Below are 19317 nucleotides of genomic sequence, written 5' to 3'. Positions count from 1 at the left end.
AAATACTTAGGAATTAGCCAAAAAGATAAAAGACTTATTAAAACTACAAAATGTTACTCAAATTGAATAAGACATAAATAAATGGAAAGACATCTCGTTAATGAACTGTAATACTTAATATTGTTAAGACGTCAATAGTATCCAAAACAAGCTACAAATTCAATGCAATCTCTATCAAAATTCCAATAACCTTTTTTTTACAGAAATAGAAAAACCCATCCTAAAATTTATATGGAATCTAAAGAGATCCCCAAATAGCTAAAGCAATCTTGAAAAAGGAGAAAAAAAAAACTGGAGGATTCACACTTCTGATTTCAAAACTTAATACAAAGCACAATAATGAGTAGAGTGTGATATTGGCATAAAGAAAGACATATAGGCCAACGGAATAGAATATAGAGTCCAGAAATAAATTCTTGTGTTACGGTCAAATGATTTTTGACAAAGGTGCCAAGACCATTTAATGGGGAAAGGACAGTCTTTTCAACAACTGGTTCTGGATAGCCACATGCAAAAGAATGAAATTAGACCTTTTACCTGATAGATAAAAATGAGCTCAAAATGGATCAAAAACTTGAATGTAAGACCTAATGCTATAAAACTCTTAGATAAGAACATAGGTCAAAAACCTTACGACATTGGATTTGGTAATTTCTTGAATTTAACACCAAAGGCACAGGTAACAAAAGAAACAATAAACAAATTAGACTTCATGAAATTTTTTTAAATTATGCATCAAAGGATGATATCAACAGAGTAAAAAGGCAACCCAAAGAATGGGAGAAAATATTTGCAAATCATATATCTGATAAGGGGTTAATATCCAGAATAGATAGAGAACTTTTAAAACTCAACAGTAAACAAAAATCCAATTCAAAAATGGGCAAAGGACTTGAATAGGCATTTATATAAAGAAGATAGAGAGATGATCAATAAGCACATGAAAAAATGCTCAATATCACTAATCATTAAGGAAATGGAAGTCAAGACTACATTGAGATACCACCTTACATCCATTACAACGGATACGATAAAAAAAAAAAAGTATTGAAGAGGTAATGGAGAAACTGGAATCCTTGTGCTCCATTTTTGGGAAGGTATAATGATACAGCTGCTATGGGAAGCAACATGGTAATTCCTTAAAAAATTAAAAATAGAATTAACATATGATCCACAATTCCACTTCTGGGGATATACCTAAAAGAATTGAAAACAGAGTCTCCAAGCAATATATGTTTATGGCAGCGTTATTTACAATAGCTAAAATGTGGAAGCAACCCATGCACTTAATAAGTGCTTCAGCAGATGAATGGATAAGCAAAAGGTGGTATATGCATCATGGAATATTACTCAGCATTTAAAAGAAAGGAAATTCTGCAATATGCTACACCACGGATGAACCTTGAATATTACGGAAATTAATAAAACAGTCACAGAAAAATAAACCAGTCACAGAAAAAATACTGTATGATTCCAGTTTTTTGAGGTACTTAGAATAGTTGAAGTTATAGAAATGGACAATATAATTGTTTTTGCCAAGATCTGGAGAAAAGGGGAGAATGGAGAGTTGTTGCTTAATGAGCATAGAGTTGCAGTTTTATAAGATGAAAAAGGTTACAGAGATAGATAGTGGTGAAGTTGTACAACATCATAAATGCATATAATACCACTGAAGTGCACGTTTAAAAGTGATTAAAATGATAAATGTTATATGGTGTATGTTTTACTACAATCTAAAAATGAATACACTTCCAGGGAAGATGACAGATTAGGAGGACCCTAAACTTCCCCCATCCCATGGATAAAACTGGATAACACTCACATCAGTGTAAATAACCCAGAAAAATGACCCGAAGACTGGCAGAACAAACTCTCCATAGCTAAATGTAGCGAAGAGGCCACATCAAAGAGGGTAGGAAGGGTGGAGACATGGTTGGGAGCTAAACAGACCACAGGACTGTCCAAAGGAGGGAGGGACACCTTCAGCACGGAGAAGGGAAAGAAACTGACTCTCACACCAGGGAGCCCACATGAGAAAACAAATTCCCATAACATATGGCTTTGAAAACCAGAAGGACTACATATCACAGGTTCTTACAATCAGTGGGGCTTAGCACCTAGAACTTTAAAAATCAGTAGGCTCAGCTCTGGGAGAGCCAGAAGGGCGGAGTTCCTGCCCTTAAAGATACAGCACAACAAACAGCCCCACAGAGATATAACATAGAAGCAGCAATTTGAAAAATGCCTGGGGTATACAACAGGGAGATTTATTTACTAAACTCAAAACATGTGCTAGAGGGACAGCAATCACTGGAAGACTTCTTCAAGAACAAAAGAGCTGGCAGGAACCATTTCCTTCCCCTGCCCTCCCCCCCCCCCCCCCCCCAGCTAGACACAGGAATACCTATGGGAACCAACATAGTGCCAACACTCGCTCCCTAACTGAAGAGCACACTCCACCCCCACGTTTTCTGCAGACATGCCCTTTCCAGCTAGGTCTTGGCTCCAGATATCCTTCCAGAGCAGACACACACAAACCTTGCCAACATTGCAGGCCCAGCCTCTGTGTTCCCCTTCAGACCTGTCCTCTCCAATACGCTCTTAGCTGGAGTTTGTCCAAAATGGTGCCATAAGCCTAGCAGTGTTCAAGCAACCCCAACAGGGAACAGCACTACTCCAAAGTGACTCCTGCCCTGGGGAAAAGGAGAAGATAACCACACACAGCAGTTTGTGGCCCAAGCAGTGGTCTGAGGGCAGCCAGCTGGTCTGACTACAGGCCCCACCCACCAATGAAAACTTCTTAGAGGACAACACAGGGAGAGCACCCTGAAGTTTAGTGCTACCACATCTATGGCAAATGCCTGCTCTGAATCAACTCAAACCCAAGGTGGCCCCAGACTGGCAAACTCACAGTATGGGAACCAAACCTTACCCACAATAGGCAAGAAGAGCCACTGCAGATGACTGGACTGAAGGCAAAAGTGGTTCTGCCACAACAGCAGAGAGCACACAACACACACAGGAAACCCCTTGAAGCACCAGGTTCTGGTTAACAGAGCATATTGCACTACAGGGCACTACCAGACCTCTTCTTCGTAAGGTCACTATTTTCAACCACAGGAAACATAGCTGATTTTCCTAACGCATGGAAACAGACACAGAAAGTTAGACAAAATGAGGAGACAGAACAATATGTGGAATAGATTAAGGAACAGAACAAAATCACAGTAAGAGAGCTAAATGAAACAGAAACAAGTAATATGCCTGATAGAGAATTTAAAATATTTTTCATAAAGACACAGATTTTAGAAAAGATTGGAGGACCTCACTGAGACCCTTAACAGAGACCAAAAAAAAAAAAAGAAAAGAAAAGAAAAGAAATCAGAGTTGAAGAACTCAACTGAAATTAAAAATACACTAATGAGGGGCGCCTGGGTGGCTCTGTCAGTTAACCGTCCAATTTTGGCTCAGGTCATGAAAGCTCAGAGCCTGGAGCCTGCTTCAGGTTCTGTGTCTCCCTCTCTCTCTTGTCCCCCTCCCGCTGCTCCCTCCCCCCCCCCATGCTCTGTCTCTAAAATAAATAAGCATTAAAAAAATGTTTTTAGGGGCGCCTGGGTGGCTCAGTTGGCTAAGCGGCTGACTTCGGCTCAGGTCATGATCTCGCAGTCCGCGAGTTCGAGCCCCGCGTCGGGCTCTGGGCTGATGGCTCAGAGCCTGGAGCCTGCTTCCGATTCTGTGTCTCCCTCTCTCTCTGCCCCTCCCCATTCATGCTCTGTCTCTCTCTGTCCCAAAAATAAATAAACGTTAAAAAAAAATTTTAAAAAAATGTTTTTAAATACACTAGTGACAATAAATAGTAGGCTGGAGGAGGCAAGAGAACAGATTAGTGACCTGGAAGAGTAATAGAAAGCAATCAAACTGAACAGGAGAGGGAAAAATATTAATAATAAATGAAAATATACTTAGAAAACTCAGCATCAAGCATAATAACATTCATATTACAGAGATCCCTGAAGGAGAAGAGAGGAAAAAAAAAGGGGGGGCAGAAATTTTATTTGAAGAAGTAATAGCTGAAGACTTCCCAAATCTGGGGAAGGAAACGGAAATTGAGATCCAGGATGCACAGAAGGTCCTCAACGAAATCAAGTCAAGGAGGTCCACACAAACACATGTAGTAATTAGAATGGCAAAAAGTAGTGATAAAGAAAATATTAAAAGCAGCAAGAAAAAAGAAAACAATTACGTACAAGGGAAACCCCCGTTAGACTGTCAGCTGATTTTTCAACAGAAACTTTGCAGTCCAGAAAGGAGTAAAATATCTGAAGTGCTGAAAGAAAAGAACCTGCAACCAAGAATACTCTCTCCAGAAAGTCTATCATTCAGAGGAGAAGAAGAGATAGTTTCCTAGACAAACCAAAGTTGAAGGAATTCATCACCACTTAAACCAGCCCTACAAGAAATGTCAGAGGGAATTCCAGGAGTAGAAAGGAAAGACCATAAGCAGGAGTAAGAACAGTAGGAAGCACAAAAGAGGTAAAATTAAGTATATCTATAAAAATCAGTCAAGATATTCAAAAAATGAAAGGATGTAAAGTATGACACCAAGTATCTATAATGTAGCAAGGGAGTAGTAAAGAACAGGTCCAAACCTAAGCAACCATCAACTCAATGTAGACTGCTTATGCAGAATGTTATTTACAAGCCTAATGATCACCACAAATCAAAACCCAGTAATAGATATACAAAAAGTAAAGAACAATTTAAGAAACAAAACAAGTTCTTTACTAAGGACTTCAAAGTCCTAGCATGCTCTGGTTCCTTCTAACCTTTCTCATATCACACAAAAACATTTTTGTTTCCTATGTTCCAGCCATACTGGTCTTCTAGATGTTTTTCAAATAAGCCAAATTCCTTTTCATTTGGGAGTATTTGTATAGTCACTCTTTCTTTTCCTAAATCTTAGTACTGGCTCCTTCTCTTGTTTCCAGCCACAGCTCACATTTTACACCCTCACAAAGTTCCTTCCTGAACACACAATTTAAAATACACCCCATTACTCTTTATCCCCTCACACCATTCGATTTTATTCACATCCAAACTATGTCATTCTTATACTTCCATGTCTGTTTGTTAATTGTTTACTCCCATAAGAACATAAATTCCATAGCAGCAAGAATATTATTGTTGTTTCTTTACTACTAAATCCTCAACACATAAAATAGTGCCCAGCAACATAGTAAAAACTCCATACGTTTTTTTTAATTTTGTTTTTAACGTTTATTTATTATTGAGAAACAGACACAGAGTGTGAGCAGGGGAGGGACAGAGAGAGAGAGGGAGACACAGAATCTGAAGCAGGCTCCACGCTCTGAGCTGTCAGCACAGAGCCCGATGTGGGGCTCAAACTCACAAACCGTGAGATCATGACCTGAGCCGAAACCGGACGCTCAACCGACTGAGCCACCCAGGCACCCCTCCATACGTCTTTAATTGAACAAGTGAGGGAAGGAAGGCAGGAAGGCAGGCAGGAAGGAAGGAATATGAGTTTTAAATTTTGCCCTGAACTGTTTTACTGTTTTTACTCATAACACTTCTTGCACCAATTGTATGTTGTTGTTTTTTTCCCTCAAACTAACCAATTATGATACCAACTGGACATTCTACAGTTCAATTCAATCCTTATACAAAACTGTCTCCACTTCAGATTTCAGCCATATATATTAGCTCCTCAGGTTATCCACATTTCTGTCTGACTTGGCTACAAGTGTGAGGATTCTCATAACTCACCCTCCCCATTCTCCACAACATTTTATAATTTGCTAGAACAACTTATAAAACTCAGGAAAATGCTTTACTTATAATTACCAGTTCATTATAAAGGCTACAATTTAGAACAGCCAAGTAGAAGAGATACATAAGACGAAGTACTGGCGGGGGAGGGGGAGGCAGAGTTCCTGGCTCTTTTTAAGCACACTACTCTCCCAACATCTTGATGTGCATACAACAGCTTAGAAGCCTTCTATCTTATTTTTGGAACATTTTTTCTTTAATTTTTTTAATGTTTATTTTTGAGAGACAGAGACACAGACAAAGTGCAAGCAAGGGAGGGCAGAGAGAGAGGGAGACACAGAATCTGAGCTGTCAGCACAGAGCCCGACGAGGGCCTAGAACCCACAAACCGTGGGATCATGACCCGAGCTAAAGTGGGACACTCAACCAACCAAGTCACCCAGGTGCCCCGTATTTTTGTAGAACTCTATCTCCAGCCGCTCCCCACCCCCCCTACTCTTCCTGGAGTTTCATGGGTGAGTTTCATGGCTGAGAGTTCTGACCCTCTATTCACTAGTTCTTTCCCCTGATCAGCTCCATCCTCTGGGTATCTAGGGGCTCTAAGTCATTTTATTAGTATAAACTCAGGTGTGATCCAAAGGGGCTTGTTGTGAATAACAAAAGACACTCCTATCACTCAGGAAATTCCAAGGCTTTTAGGAGCTCTGTGCCAAGAACCAAGACAAAGGCCAAATGGAATAAAACCGTGGATTGTGAGTAACTTGCTCTGTGAGTGTTCCACAAGATGAGCAAACATTTCTAATAACTTTTAACTTGATAAATGAGTGATGTCTTGCAATAGGAATAGTACGTGATGCTGAACATCACATGATCACAACCGAGTCAATGGTTCTTCTCTCTCTCTCCTCCCTCCCACCCCATTACGGGATTGTGGGTGATTGCCAATGCAATGTCACATTTCCATGAAATCCTCAAAAGGAGGCAGAGCAAGTGTCATTGGATAGGTTCCTTGTTAAATTTTCATGAAAAGAAAAAGATTCCATTGAGCCAATAGATAGAAGCGATTCATTAGTGATAGTGAAAGTCATGCTACACAATAACCCTCCTCTCATCTCCCTCATGCTGGCCACAAAGGTTTTCAAAGGTAAGTGAAGGTTAATGTGTTTATTTTTCTTTTATATTTTGTATTTTCTTTATTATATTGTATTACATTACAGTATTGCAATCATTTTTATATGGATATTTTGGGGTTGTGAACAAATCATCTGAGTTTCCATTATTTCTTATGGGGAAATTCGCTTTGATATACAAGTGCTTTGGATTACAAACACTTTGGATTACAATTCTGGAACTAATTACACTTGCAAACCAAGGTTTTACTGTATATTTTTATATTATATCACAGCCCCTAAGAGTAAACTTAAATCCTGGTGTAGAAGAAGGGTCTATCGCTAAGGTAAAGACAAACTGGGGAAGAAGAATCACATGCCTCAAACCGGAAATTAAGGGTTGAAGGTTCTGGATTTCTCAATCCAGAAATTAAGGGTTGAGGAAGTGGGAGGTGAAGGGATGGAGGAGAGGGGTATAGGGTAAGGAAGAGTACAGATGAACTGCAAAAGAGGAAGCCTCCCTCTTTACAGTCTATGAGACAGGCATCAAGATGCATCAGAGATGGCTACTGGATTGTAGTGTTCAGACATGCATTCCCTGCAGATATTCCCAGGAGCTAGAGAGATAAGTACTCTTTTCAGGAACCTGGAAGGTTGTGCTCATTCATTGAGGCTGAAGGGTACGTATGTCAGTGAGCTAGTTGGGTACAATCTAGGGTGACCAACTCGGCCCAATTTACCTGGAACTGTCCCACTTTTAAAATGGAAATTCTCCTGTCCCGGAAACCTCCTCAGGCCCGAGCAAACAAGGAAATTGAGAGTGTTTACAGGAAACCACCTGATGACATCTGTGTGATTACAGTGAGATAGGCCCAGGGGAAAGTGGCATACACAGAAACAGCATTGATGTGTCTTTAGCCTAGAGATTCTTGTACCTATGCCAACTCTTAACAATATGTGCCATAGGGAAAAAAAATGAATGGAGAAAGGAAAGAAAACGCAAATAATCTCAATGAAAAAGTATATCGTACTGGCACCAATGAGCCTCAATTCCTCTGAGTCGTTTTTCCAGCAATGAAGATAGAATTTATGCCAATTCACCTGTCCCCTCATACTAAGCCCCTCTTGTGGTCAATTTCTTCATGGCTAAGAGATATCTATAAGACCACCTTCTCATATCACTAGAAAATGCATTTGATCAACTTCAACATATTTTCCAGAGTCAAAGATACAATAAAACAGGAAGTAGGAATAGATGGATATTCCATTTTGATTGCTGATCCTTTGTATGGGAGAGTTTCTCTCTTCTAGTAGCTTAGAAACATCTGTTTGTCCATGGTGTTCTGGGTCTTTTTTTTTTTTGGTTCATTGTGATAGGCACCACATATACATGGTGTCACATCCTTTGGATTGAGAAAATTGAAGAAAATTGTTACTTGTTTTATTTCTTCTCCACTGTTTAGTCTTTCTTTCTTCTAGCTTCTAGTAGTTGATGTGGGAGCTTACGGTTTAGTCTTTCAATTTTGTTTGTTTGTTTGTTGTTGTTGTTGTTGTTAACCATCTCTTTGAGTTTTATTGTAATTATTGACTTATTTCTTTATTTTTTATTCCAACCATGTTTCACACATTTTTATTACCATGTTTTTAAAATTTCTAAAAAAATCTGTCTTGTTTTCAGGTGCTTTTGTTTGTTTTGTCTTTAAATAGATGAGACATCTTTTTGTTATTTCCAAGATATTCTATTTTCTCTTATCTCTCTGAGGAAATTATTCACAGTATTCTAATTGGTGTCTTCCATTATGTCTGTTTTTTTCAATTTCCTTTTTATTTGTTATTTTACTTATTTATTCAGTCTGTTTGTGAGAGATTTTTTTCACATATCTTTCGTTTTTTCTTATAATTATCTGTTTCCTCTGCCAAATTTTCTATTACTGTGAGAAAATTTTCTTGTTTTTATTACAGAACTCTTTGTATATAAAGGAGGTTAGCCTTATAGTTCAGCATGGCAACCATTTTCCTACCAATTAATCATTTGTCTTATTTGAGAACCTATATAAAAATTTAAATTTTGTATGATTAAGTTTAGTCATTGTTTATTTCAGAAGTTTTACTAATACTGAGGCAAGCCTTCTATAATCCAAGATTGTATTTTATAAAATATTGCACTTGTTTCTAAAACATTTAGTATTTCTTTTACATTTATACCATTAGTCCATCTGGGACTAATTTTGGTATAAAAAGTAAAGTAAAGATTCTACTTCATTTTTTCCCCAAATAACTAGGTACTTGCCCCAACATTAATTGTGAGAAATTCACTGATGTGAAATACTATTGGTATCAGTTAGGGTTACATTTAGCTAAATATCTTAGAGACCTGATCAAAGTGATTGAATCAAGTAGATTTTTTCAGAAATCTACTTTTTAAATCAGAAATTTGAAGGTAAAAATCCTGGACTTGGTTTTGTAATGCCATTAGATCCCAGTCTCTATTCTGCTCTTTATATCTTTATTCTAGTGGTTGCCTCATGTAATATAAGCCTGCACCATTCATCACATAAAATATTCAGGAAGAAAGAAAGAAAAATAGAAGAAGGAGAATAAAGAGAAGGTGAAGTATATTATACATTTTATGAGTATCTTATGGATGATACTTCCTGTAAGAGAGGCTAGCAAATAAATTTTTAAAGCTATACATATTGCTACACTAAAAAAATATTAGGCTTCCATTAAAAGAGAAAAGGAGAATGGATTTTGGATACACAACAGTGGTGGGTACTAAATTGTTACATGTGGACTTGATAAATCACCTAATGCATTTGATTGCATATAAAATAATAATGCAGAATATTTTACAAAACCATTAGAGCATATGGAGATTAATTATCTATGTGAACTAGAAAATGAAGAAAATTAAGAAGCAAGGCGATTATTAACTTCAGGAAAAACAAAGAATTGTACTAAAACTCAAACATCATTGTTTACTCTTTATTTCAAATATAAACCTTGAGATGCCTAGGTGGCTTAGTCAGTTAAGGATCCTACTTTGTCTCAGGTCATGATCTCACAGCTTGTGGGTTTGAGTCCCACATTGGAGGCTCTGACAGCTCAGAGCCTGGAGCCTGTTTCAGATTCTGTGTATCCCTCTCTCTCTGACCCTTCCCCACTTGCACTCTGTCTCTCTCTGTCTCTTAAAAATGAGTAAACATTTAAAAAAATTTAAAAAATAAACCTTGCTTTTATAATCAGAACAACATAATGGCAGCTGGGTGGCTCAGTCAGTTAATCGTCCAGCTCGTTTTCAGCTCAGGTCATGATCTCACAGTTTGTGAGTTCAAGCCCCACATCTGGCTCTGTACTGACAGCATGGAGCCTGCTTGGGATTCTCTTTCTCCCTCTCACACTCTGCCCTTCCCCCATTTGTGTTCATTCTCTCTGTCTCTGTCTCTGTCTCTGTCTCTTTCTCTATCTTTCCAGAATAAACATTAAAAAAAGAATTTTATAATCTTAACAATGTAAACACAGAAGTCTGACTTCAGAAGGGAAGAAAAACTATTTTAAATATAGCCTTTAAAGTTTCCTTTTTTCCATCCTTGTTCATCCCCTGAGCTCCAGGTTACATGTATCAAGGACCCCCTGAGACTAGTAACAAAAAGAAATCACAGACTCTATGAGTTGAAGTGGACTTTATATCAATTAGGATAACGCACCAGCTTAATTTTTCTCTGCATTATCCCCAACAAGTGGTTACTTAGCTTCTGCTTGAACATCTTCACTGACAGGAAGCTCACTATTTCTCCAGACAGTCCATTCAATTCCTACACAGCTCTAATCACTGCCAATCATTCCCTATAATCAGGTCAAGGTCAGCCTACTCTAACTTTGTTGTATTCATTTTTCTACTCCCTAAAGTCATACAGAATTCCTCTTTCACGAGAAAGTAATCAGCTATTTTAATACTGTTGTCAAGCTATCCACTCAAAATCCCCCCCATGTTAAATTCTTCTCCAGGTCCTCCAACCATTTTTAAATGATACGATTTCACATTCTAGTGACAATTGGGTATCTTCTTTTGGATGCGCTTCATCTGGTTAATGTCCCTCTTAAAATGATGCACCAGAACAGGACACATGATTGTCAGATTAAGTGGCAAAAAAAAACCAAAACCAAAACCAAAACCAAAACCAAAACAAAAACAAAAACAAGAAAGAAAAGAAAAAGTTTCTGAATTTTACATTATATTAAGAGGCATCATATAAGTTTCCTTTGGGGTCCTTTTGGTAAAAGATAAGACTGTGCTTAATAAAAACTTATGGAAAATTATGAATTCTATTCCCTAGGCCTTTACCAAACACCTCTGTCCCCATTTGCTATCCACAATACCGAAAAGGTTTTAAAGTCTAGGTGTGAAGTAAGAGAGAATAAGGTCTGGGTGAGCCAACCTCTCTTCCAGGAATCAAAGAAGAATTATAAACTAAGATTTTTTTTAAAACCATCCTGAATATCAAATAACCCTAGGATGAGATCTTTTTCCAATACCCTGCCCTACCCACAAGGAGAACATGTCCCAATTTACTGGAGTCAAATGGCCAGACTGTTTCTGATCTGCAGTCTCTGTCAGTATTCTTTTCTTCACATCTACTAATTCCTCTTCCTTATATTCATTTAGAACACACTAATGGAAGTAGCCTGCCACGTGGCTTGCCTTTTTGCCACTTTTTCTCAGGAAATGTGATTAAAGAACTTGGAGTGGGCTGTTTTACACACACATATTCAGACAGTCTCTTAGCAATAAATGGCTGTCGCTTCTATTATCTGTCTGGCTTTGAGTTCTATTATCTGTTGTGAATTGGTGCAGGGCTCTGTAAAACAGTTTTTAGGCAGCCTCATTACTCCCTTCCACACCTTCTGCTCCATCTGAGAGTGCTGCTGCTATGATTGCTGGGTAATGTTTGCCATTAGACAAGGCACATAAAAGAATCAAGCTATGACTAATTCGCTTGATGGCTGTGTGCCCTGTGTCATGCTCATTAACACCTCTCGACTCCGTTATTAGAGAGAATCACAGAGCAGATCTCAGCAGGCTCACATTTATACTATAGGATGCTTTATTTTTCCATCGGAGCCACATCCTTATCACTGACTTGTTCTGATCACCCTTACCTTCTACCCCAGGCCTATTCTACCCTGCCACACTTAACTGGGTCTTTCACTGAGTAAATAAATGCTTATGGGACTCTGTTGCCAATAGAGGGCTTTAGATTGTCAGGAAATGGGGGTCTATGCCCTCTAATGAATCATATACTCGTCTTTCTACTGAAAAGTCATCAGAGATGCTCCTTGTGGAAATCCAAAGAGAAAATGATAACAACTTAAAATATTAAAGTATACCCAGCCTTTTTATAAGCATTATTTCCTATGAGGTTTACAACAACCCTTTATGGCAGGCTGCATAAATAGTACTCTATCATTAACTTTAACACTAGATTTTCTAACTCAGAAGAGATACTATATAAAAGAAAAGTAAGCCATCTACAATGCTGGGCAAAATATAAAGAAATAGTATTAGCTGTGTTTGACTTTCCCAAGCTTATTGATCAAAGCAGAGAGAAAGGGAGAGAGAGAGAGAGAATATTTTCCTTAGTACTGACTCACAGTGTTTTGAACCAAGACTATAGGGGCATCATACTTACCTACCTTAATCATTAACTCCAACTGTAAGTTTACATTGTAGCCATCACTAATGTTTATTGATATCTAGGTATCCTCTACCTCTGAGGACATGGAAAGCTGCACTAATCCATCTCCTGAAGTTGGACATAGCCATGTGATTTGATTTCACCATGAAAGTTGAGTGGATGTGACAACTACAGTTTGCATGTGGAAGTATTTAACTGCAGATTCTTGAGACTATAGCTTGGCTTTTCCTTTGCCACAAGAATTATGGAAGTATGTATCCATATGGAGGTACCATAAGATCTAAGCAGCCTTAAATACCGAGTTAGCATGTTGGGGACAGTTGCCCTGGAGAAACACCTAGACTTTCAGTAGAATTTGAGCACTAGACAAAATTTTGCTATGCTAAATTACTAAGATTTTGGAGTTGTTTGTTACCGTAGCGTATCTTAGTCTATACTGACTGATGTAGTCTTCATTTGCTCTAGATGTATCCTAAAATTAAGCCATTTGTAGAAATGGAAAATAAATGCGACCTAGCCAAATGAAAAAAAAAAGTAACTGAAATTAAAGTCAAAAGTCCAATCCACTCTAAGACATGAACTCTACCAGGTACCATGCATTGGTTGTCAAGGTTTTTCACTGCACAAACATCAGATGAGGACAAGTGAATTCTGAAATCTAATTCATGCTTTATTTACCAAGCTGTGCATCATGGTTCAGAGCTGTGTCCACCCACAGGTAGCTTTTTCCAAATCATACAAAAGTGCTTTATATGAAAGCTGAAACCCTGAACTCAGATCTCACATGTAGGATGACTTATGAGACATTACGCAACTTATCTAAAGCTTCCTTTTTTTTTATCTTTAAAATATGTACAAAAATCTTTACACTTTGATTGTTAAGAGATTTAAATTGAACAAGTTATGTAAAAATGTATACATAGTGTCCGCATAAACCAACGGCACTCAAGCCTGAATAACCAACTTTGATCATTTAAAGACTCCATCAGAAAAAGTGGAGGTAATCTAAATAAGTGGTTTGAGAAGTTTCACAAATGTGGGTTATATTGCACTTGGTCCAGTGTTATGATAATATGTGTGTCCAAGTGACAAAAACCTGGTTTGAACCAGTTTAGTAAAAAAAAAAGAGAGTAGAAGGTAATCGGTTCCCATAAACTAAATAAGATTTGAATAAGAAAAGCAGGAGAAGAGGAGAGATGAAGCTTGACTTTAGAACAACTAGAATCAGGGACTTGAACATGACCATGCCTCTTTCTTTTCCTATGTTTGTTTGTTTTTTTCATTTTTGCTCTTTTTCTCTATTGTCACAGTCTTTCCTCTCACTGCAAACTGGATGTTCTGAAGAAGAAAACAGGGCTGCCAAAAGTTCTTGAGATTCCCACAAGAATACAACAACTAACACTTCCTCTCAATTACATTTCAAAAAAATATAGAAATAATTCTGATTGCTTCATCACATCAAGGACCTACACTTAGACCAATAAACTGTTTCCAGGAAACAAAAGATTCCAACTGTTTTAACTTGAGTAATATGCCATTTTTGGACCAGTAAACACTATGGACAAAGATGGGATCAAGGTCATGGAAAGTCATAGTAGTCCCGTTTAAAATCAATTGGTTGGAATGGGGAAAAAAACAATTCCTAAAAGAAATGAAAGGTATAGATTAGACAACACTATAGATGTCTTTTTTAGATAATATTTTAAGGTGAATCAGTTGGGGAAAGTGAGGATAACAAAAACAAATTCAACATTATGATGGGGAAAGGAGAACCAATTATCTCTACCATGGGTCCAGTGGCAGAATTTAGCAATGTATTTCTATTTGAATAATTATCCAGAAAGACAGATTTCCTGAGGCAGCTGGATGTTTTCCCATCCATTACCTCTCCTATCACAGGGTTACCATTCACTCATCAAGAGACTTGGGTAAAGAAATCATCCAACTACATTTTCCTGGAATTCCCTTTGTTATGTGACTATACATTAGTGTTTGCCAATAAGAAAAATTCACATGACATTTTGGTAGGCAGAAATGATTTGAGAAATCAGCGTGGCCACACCGGTGGCCAGAGGTAAGTTACATAGTTGATTGAGAGTTTTATGAAACTCAAGAGTTGCAGCAATTTCCTGGTGAACTTTTTATAACTACTTTACTTTAGAATTTCAAGATGTTTCTCTGATATTTTGACTGCACCCTTCTTAATCTTCCCTTTCTCAGTTAATCCTTAATTCCTACATTAAAATAGTATTACATATTCTATATAGAATCCAATATTTTACATATTCTATATCCTACATAGAATGCAATACTCTATATATTTTATATTCTATATAAAATATTATTCCTGCATTACTTAGAATAACTGTGTTTTCCTTTCCTAACAAATTGTGGTACAGGTGGAGATCTAGTTAAATAAAAGCAAAGAGATTCTAGCCTGGTTGGTTATAAAGTACCTTCAAAGATCAAGAATCAGGGTGGATTGGGTAAAGAAAAAGATAAAAAAGGGGCACCTAGGTGGTTCAGTTGGTTAAGCATCCAACTTCAGCTCAGGTCATGACCTCGTGATTCATAAGTTCGATCCCTACACTGGGCTCTGTGCTGACAGCTCAGAGTCTGGAGCCTGCTTCAGACTCTGTGTCTCTCTCTCTGCCCCTCCCCTGCTGGTGCTCTGTCACTCTCTTTCTCTCTCTCTCAAAAATAAATATTTTTTTAAAAAGAAAAGAAAAAGACAAATAAGAAAGAGAATCCATGCATTTATTGCCCAATAAAATAATACAGCAAATCCCAAGGTCCAACATGAGAGGACATACTTCCCCATAAAATACCCAAGAGTAATTTTTCCTTGTGTTACAAAGAGTAAGTGGGACAATTGGTAATTGTAAGATGAAATAATATTGTATCAACTTCAATTTCTTGTTTTGATAATTGTACCGTGGTCAGGTAAAGAATATTCCTATTCTTTGACACACTGAAGTTGTCATGTTTTGCAACTTACTTCAAGTGATTCAAAGAAATCAGATGGCATTTAAAAAAATGAAAGAAAAGTAAACTGGAATTCCCAACCTTACCTAGCAGAATTGAAGAGCCCACCTGTTGTGTGTCAATGGAGGCCAATTTGGGAACCCAGCTTCTACCACGACATTATAGTAACAATGCACTGCTTTCTTGCCCTTACCCTTGCCAAAGTGGAATCAGAGAAGACAAGCTCAAATGGAGGGTTTGGATAAGATCTGGTTTGTCATAACATAGTGCCCAAAATGTCCATGTTTTCCTGAGGAAAAAAAAAAAATTCATGCCAACACCAGAAAGATCTCGAATTGAAAGAAGAAAATCAATAGATGCCAACACGGAGATGACAGTGATGTTAGAATTATTTGACAAATGTTGTAAAGCAGCCATCATAAAAAGACTTTAATGAGCCATTATGAACACAGATGAAATACATGAAACAAAGAAAGTACCAGTGAAGAAGGAGAGGTCCCGGCAAGGAATATAAAATACACAAAGAACCAAAATTTTAGCACTTAAAAATACAACAAATGAAATTTAAAAATGGATAGATTCAAAGGTAAAATGGAGGAGACAGATTAATTAGTGAACTTTCTTTTTAAGTTTATTTACTTATTTAGAGAGAGAGTGAGAGAGAGCAGGAGGAGGGGAGGAGAAGAGAGAGGGAGAGAGAGAGAATCCCAAGCAGACTCTGCACTGTCAGCATGGAGCCTGACATGGGACTTGAACTCACAAACTTTGAGTTTGTGATCATGACCTGAGCCAAAACCAAGAGTCAGGTGCTTCATCAACTGAGCCACCCAGGTGCCCCTAATTCGTGAACTTTAAGACCAACGGAAATTACCCAATCCAAAAACAACAGAGGAAAATAGACTGAAAAAAAAAATGAGCAAAGCCTCAATAACCTGTGGGAATAAAAAGAAAAAAATCTAACATTGGTGTCTCTGGGGTTCTAGAAGAAAAGGAAAAAAGGGTGGGACTAAAAAATTACTTGAGGAAATAATGTCTGAAAATTTCCCAAGTTTGTCCCCCCCAAAATTAACAAACACAAAAATAACACATAAACCTCCAGATTCAAGAAGCTGAGAAAATCCTAAAGAGAAAAACCTCAAAGAAATTCACACCAAGACATCAGAGTCAAAGTCCTGAAAACTAAAGACAAAAAAATATTGAAAGCAGCGAGAGTTTAGAGCATACCTTTGTGAAAACCACCATTCAAATTACAATGGATTTCCCAGCAGAAATTATAGAGGCTAGAAGGAAATGGCAGAACATTTTTCAACTGCTTAAATGAAGTGTCAACCTAGAATCCAATGTCCAGTGAAAATATCCTTCAGGGGAAAAGGGAAATCAAGACATTCTCAAAAACAGGAAAACAAGAGAATTTGTCATCAGAAAACCAGCAAAAAGAAGAAAGAATTTCTCTAAACAGAGAATAAATGATAAAAGAAGAAATCTTAGAATATCAGAAAGAAATAAAGTATATGGTAAGCACAAATATAAAGACAAATACAAATTTGTATAAAATACAAACAAGACTTTCTTCTTCTTGAATTTTTAAAAGTATTTTTCACAATTGAAGCAAAAGTTACAATTCTGTTTAATATGGATGTCAATGTATGTAGAGAAAATATTTCAGAAAATTATATTTTAAATGGGGGAAGGTTAAGAAATACAGAGGGAGATAAAGTTTGTATACTTCACTCAAACTTGTTAAATGATGCCAGTAAATAGTGATAAGTTATGCATATGTGATGTAAAACCTAGAGCAACCACTAAAACAGCTATACAAAGAGATAAGATTGTAAAAAACAAAAGATACAGAAAAATAAAAAAGGAATTATAAAAAAATGTTCAATTAACCCCATGAATGGCAGGAAAAAAAAGGAAACATAAATTAAAAAAAACAGAAAAATAAAGCAAAAAATAAAATGACAAACATAACCCTAAGATATCAATAATTATAAAAAAATGTAATGGTCCAAATGAATTAATTAAAAGACATTGGCAGAAGAGAAAAGAAGAAGAAAGTGGTAGAAATCACCATGCTGATATTAAAGCTTTATATATATATATATATATATATATATATACATATATATATGTATATATATATATATATATATATATATATTAGTGTAGTATAGATATAGATATAGATATAGATATAGATATAGGTATAGGTATATATATATATACCTACACTAATCAAACACCTCCACTATTGGTGGAAGAATAGAAACATAGATCAACAGAACAGGATAAAGAAGTAAGAAATAGAGTCACAAAAAATATGCCCAACTGTTTTTTGACTAAAGTACAAAAACAATTCAATGGGGAAAAGCCATGCTTTTAAACAAATGGTGCTGGAATAATTAGATATCTATAAACCAAAAAAAATTTAGAATAAAAAATAAACTTCAATATAATCCCCACATCTCACACAAAAATTAACTCAAATCGATCACAGACTGAAATGGAAAATGAAAAACTATAAAATTTTATTTAAAAAATAGGAAAAAGTCTTCGGTATCCTGGGGCAAGCAAGAATTCTTATAATTGACACTAAAAGCATGATCCATAAGAAGAAACAAATGACAAAATGGAATTCATCAAAATTAAACTTTTGATCCAGAAAGACCCTATTAGGGGATAACAGAACAAGGATACAGACTGGAAGAAAATCTTTGCAAACCACATATACAACAAAGGACCATTATCCTGAATATATAAAAACTTTCAAAACTCAACAGTAAAAACAAACAACCAAGCACATGGAAGATGTCCATCATCATTTGCCATTAAAGAAATGCATATTAACACCAGGATGAGATATCACTACACACCTATCAAAATGGCTAAAATAAAAAAACAGTGACACCACATGCTTGAGAAGATGCAGAGAAACTGGATCACTCATACGTTACTGCAGGGGGAATGGAAAATGGTACAGCCACTCTGGAAAATAGTTTGGCTATTTCTTTAAAAATGAAACATGCAATTACCATATGAACCAGTAATTGTACTCCTGGGCATTTATCCCAAAGAAATGAAGGCTTGTAATCATTCCAAACCTTATATGTAAATGTTTACGGCAGTGTATTAGTTTGCTAGTGCTGCCCTAACAAAGCACTACAAACTGGGTGGCTTTAACAACAGATGTGTATTGTCTCACAATTTGGGAGGCCAGAAGTCCAAGATCAAAGCGTCAGAGGATCGCTTCCCCCATGGAGGGTTGTGAGAGAGATTTTGTTCCATGCCTCTTGCCTGGCTTTTGGTAGTTGTCTGCAGTTCTTGGTGCTCCTTGACTTGCTGAATCATCACCCCAATCTCTGGCTCCATTTTCAGGTGGTATTGACCTTGTGTGCATCCCTGCGTCCAAATTTATCCTTTCACAAGAACACCTGTTCATCTCAATGACTTCAATTTAAACTTGATTAACCCTGTGAAGACCCTATCTCCAAATACAGTCATATTCTGAGGTACTGGGGGCTAGGACTTCAACATAGGAATTCTGGGGAGACACAATTCAGTTCACAATAAGCACCTTTATTTGTAACAGCCCATTCCCGGAAGCAACTTAGATGTCTTTTGGTAGGTAAATATTTAAATAGGCTTTCTTGATCTATACCATGGAATATTACTCAGTAATGAAAAGAAAAAATGTTGATACATGCAACAATCTGGATGACTTGCCAGGTCATTATGCT

At 37.0% G+C, this 19317-nt stretch overlaps 2 long non-coding RNA genes across 2 annotated transcripts in view; one reads left to right on the top strand and one right to left on the bottom strand.

The window, feature by feature from the left end:
- LOC131512320 (uncharacterized) overlaps nucleotides 1–19317 on the bottom strand; it is an 80482-nt gene that overhangs the window by 9552 nt on the left and 51613 nt on the right. The gene's annotated exons all lie outside the window — the stretch shown is intronic.
- The window catches only part of LOC131512319 (uncharacterized), a 40728-nt gene that overhangs the window by 4643 nt on the left and 16768 nt on the right, over nucleotides 1–19317 (top strand). Inside the window, exon 2 of the long non-coding RNA XR_009262089.1 lies at nucleotides 12658–12845. This is a non-coding gene — a long non-coding RNA (uncharacterized LOC131512319). The remainder of the gene's footprint in view (nucleotides 1–12657; nucleotides 12846–19317) is intronic.

This window comes from Neofelis nebulosa, chromosome 5, assembly GCF_028018385.1.
Source record: "Neofelis nebulosa isolate mNeoNeb1 chromosome 5, mNeoNeb1.pri, whole genome shotgun sequence".
Classification (NCBI taxonomy): domain Eukaryota; kingdom Metazoa; phylum Chordata; class Mammalia; order Carnivora; family Felidae; genus Neofelis; species Neofelis nebulosa.
This window is presented reverse-complemented; position numbering and strand designations above follow the sequence as displayed.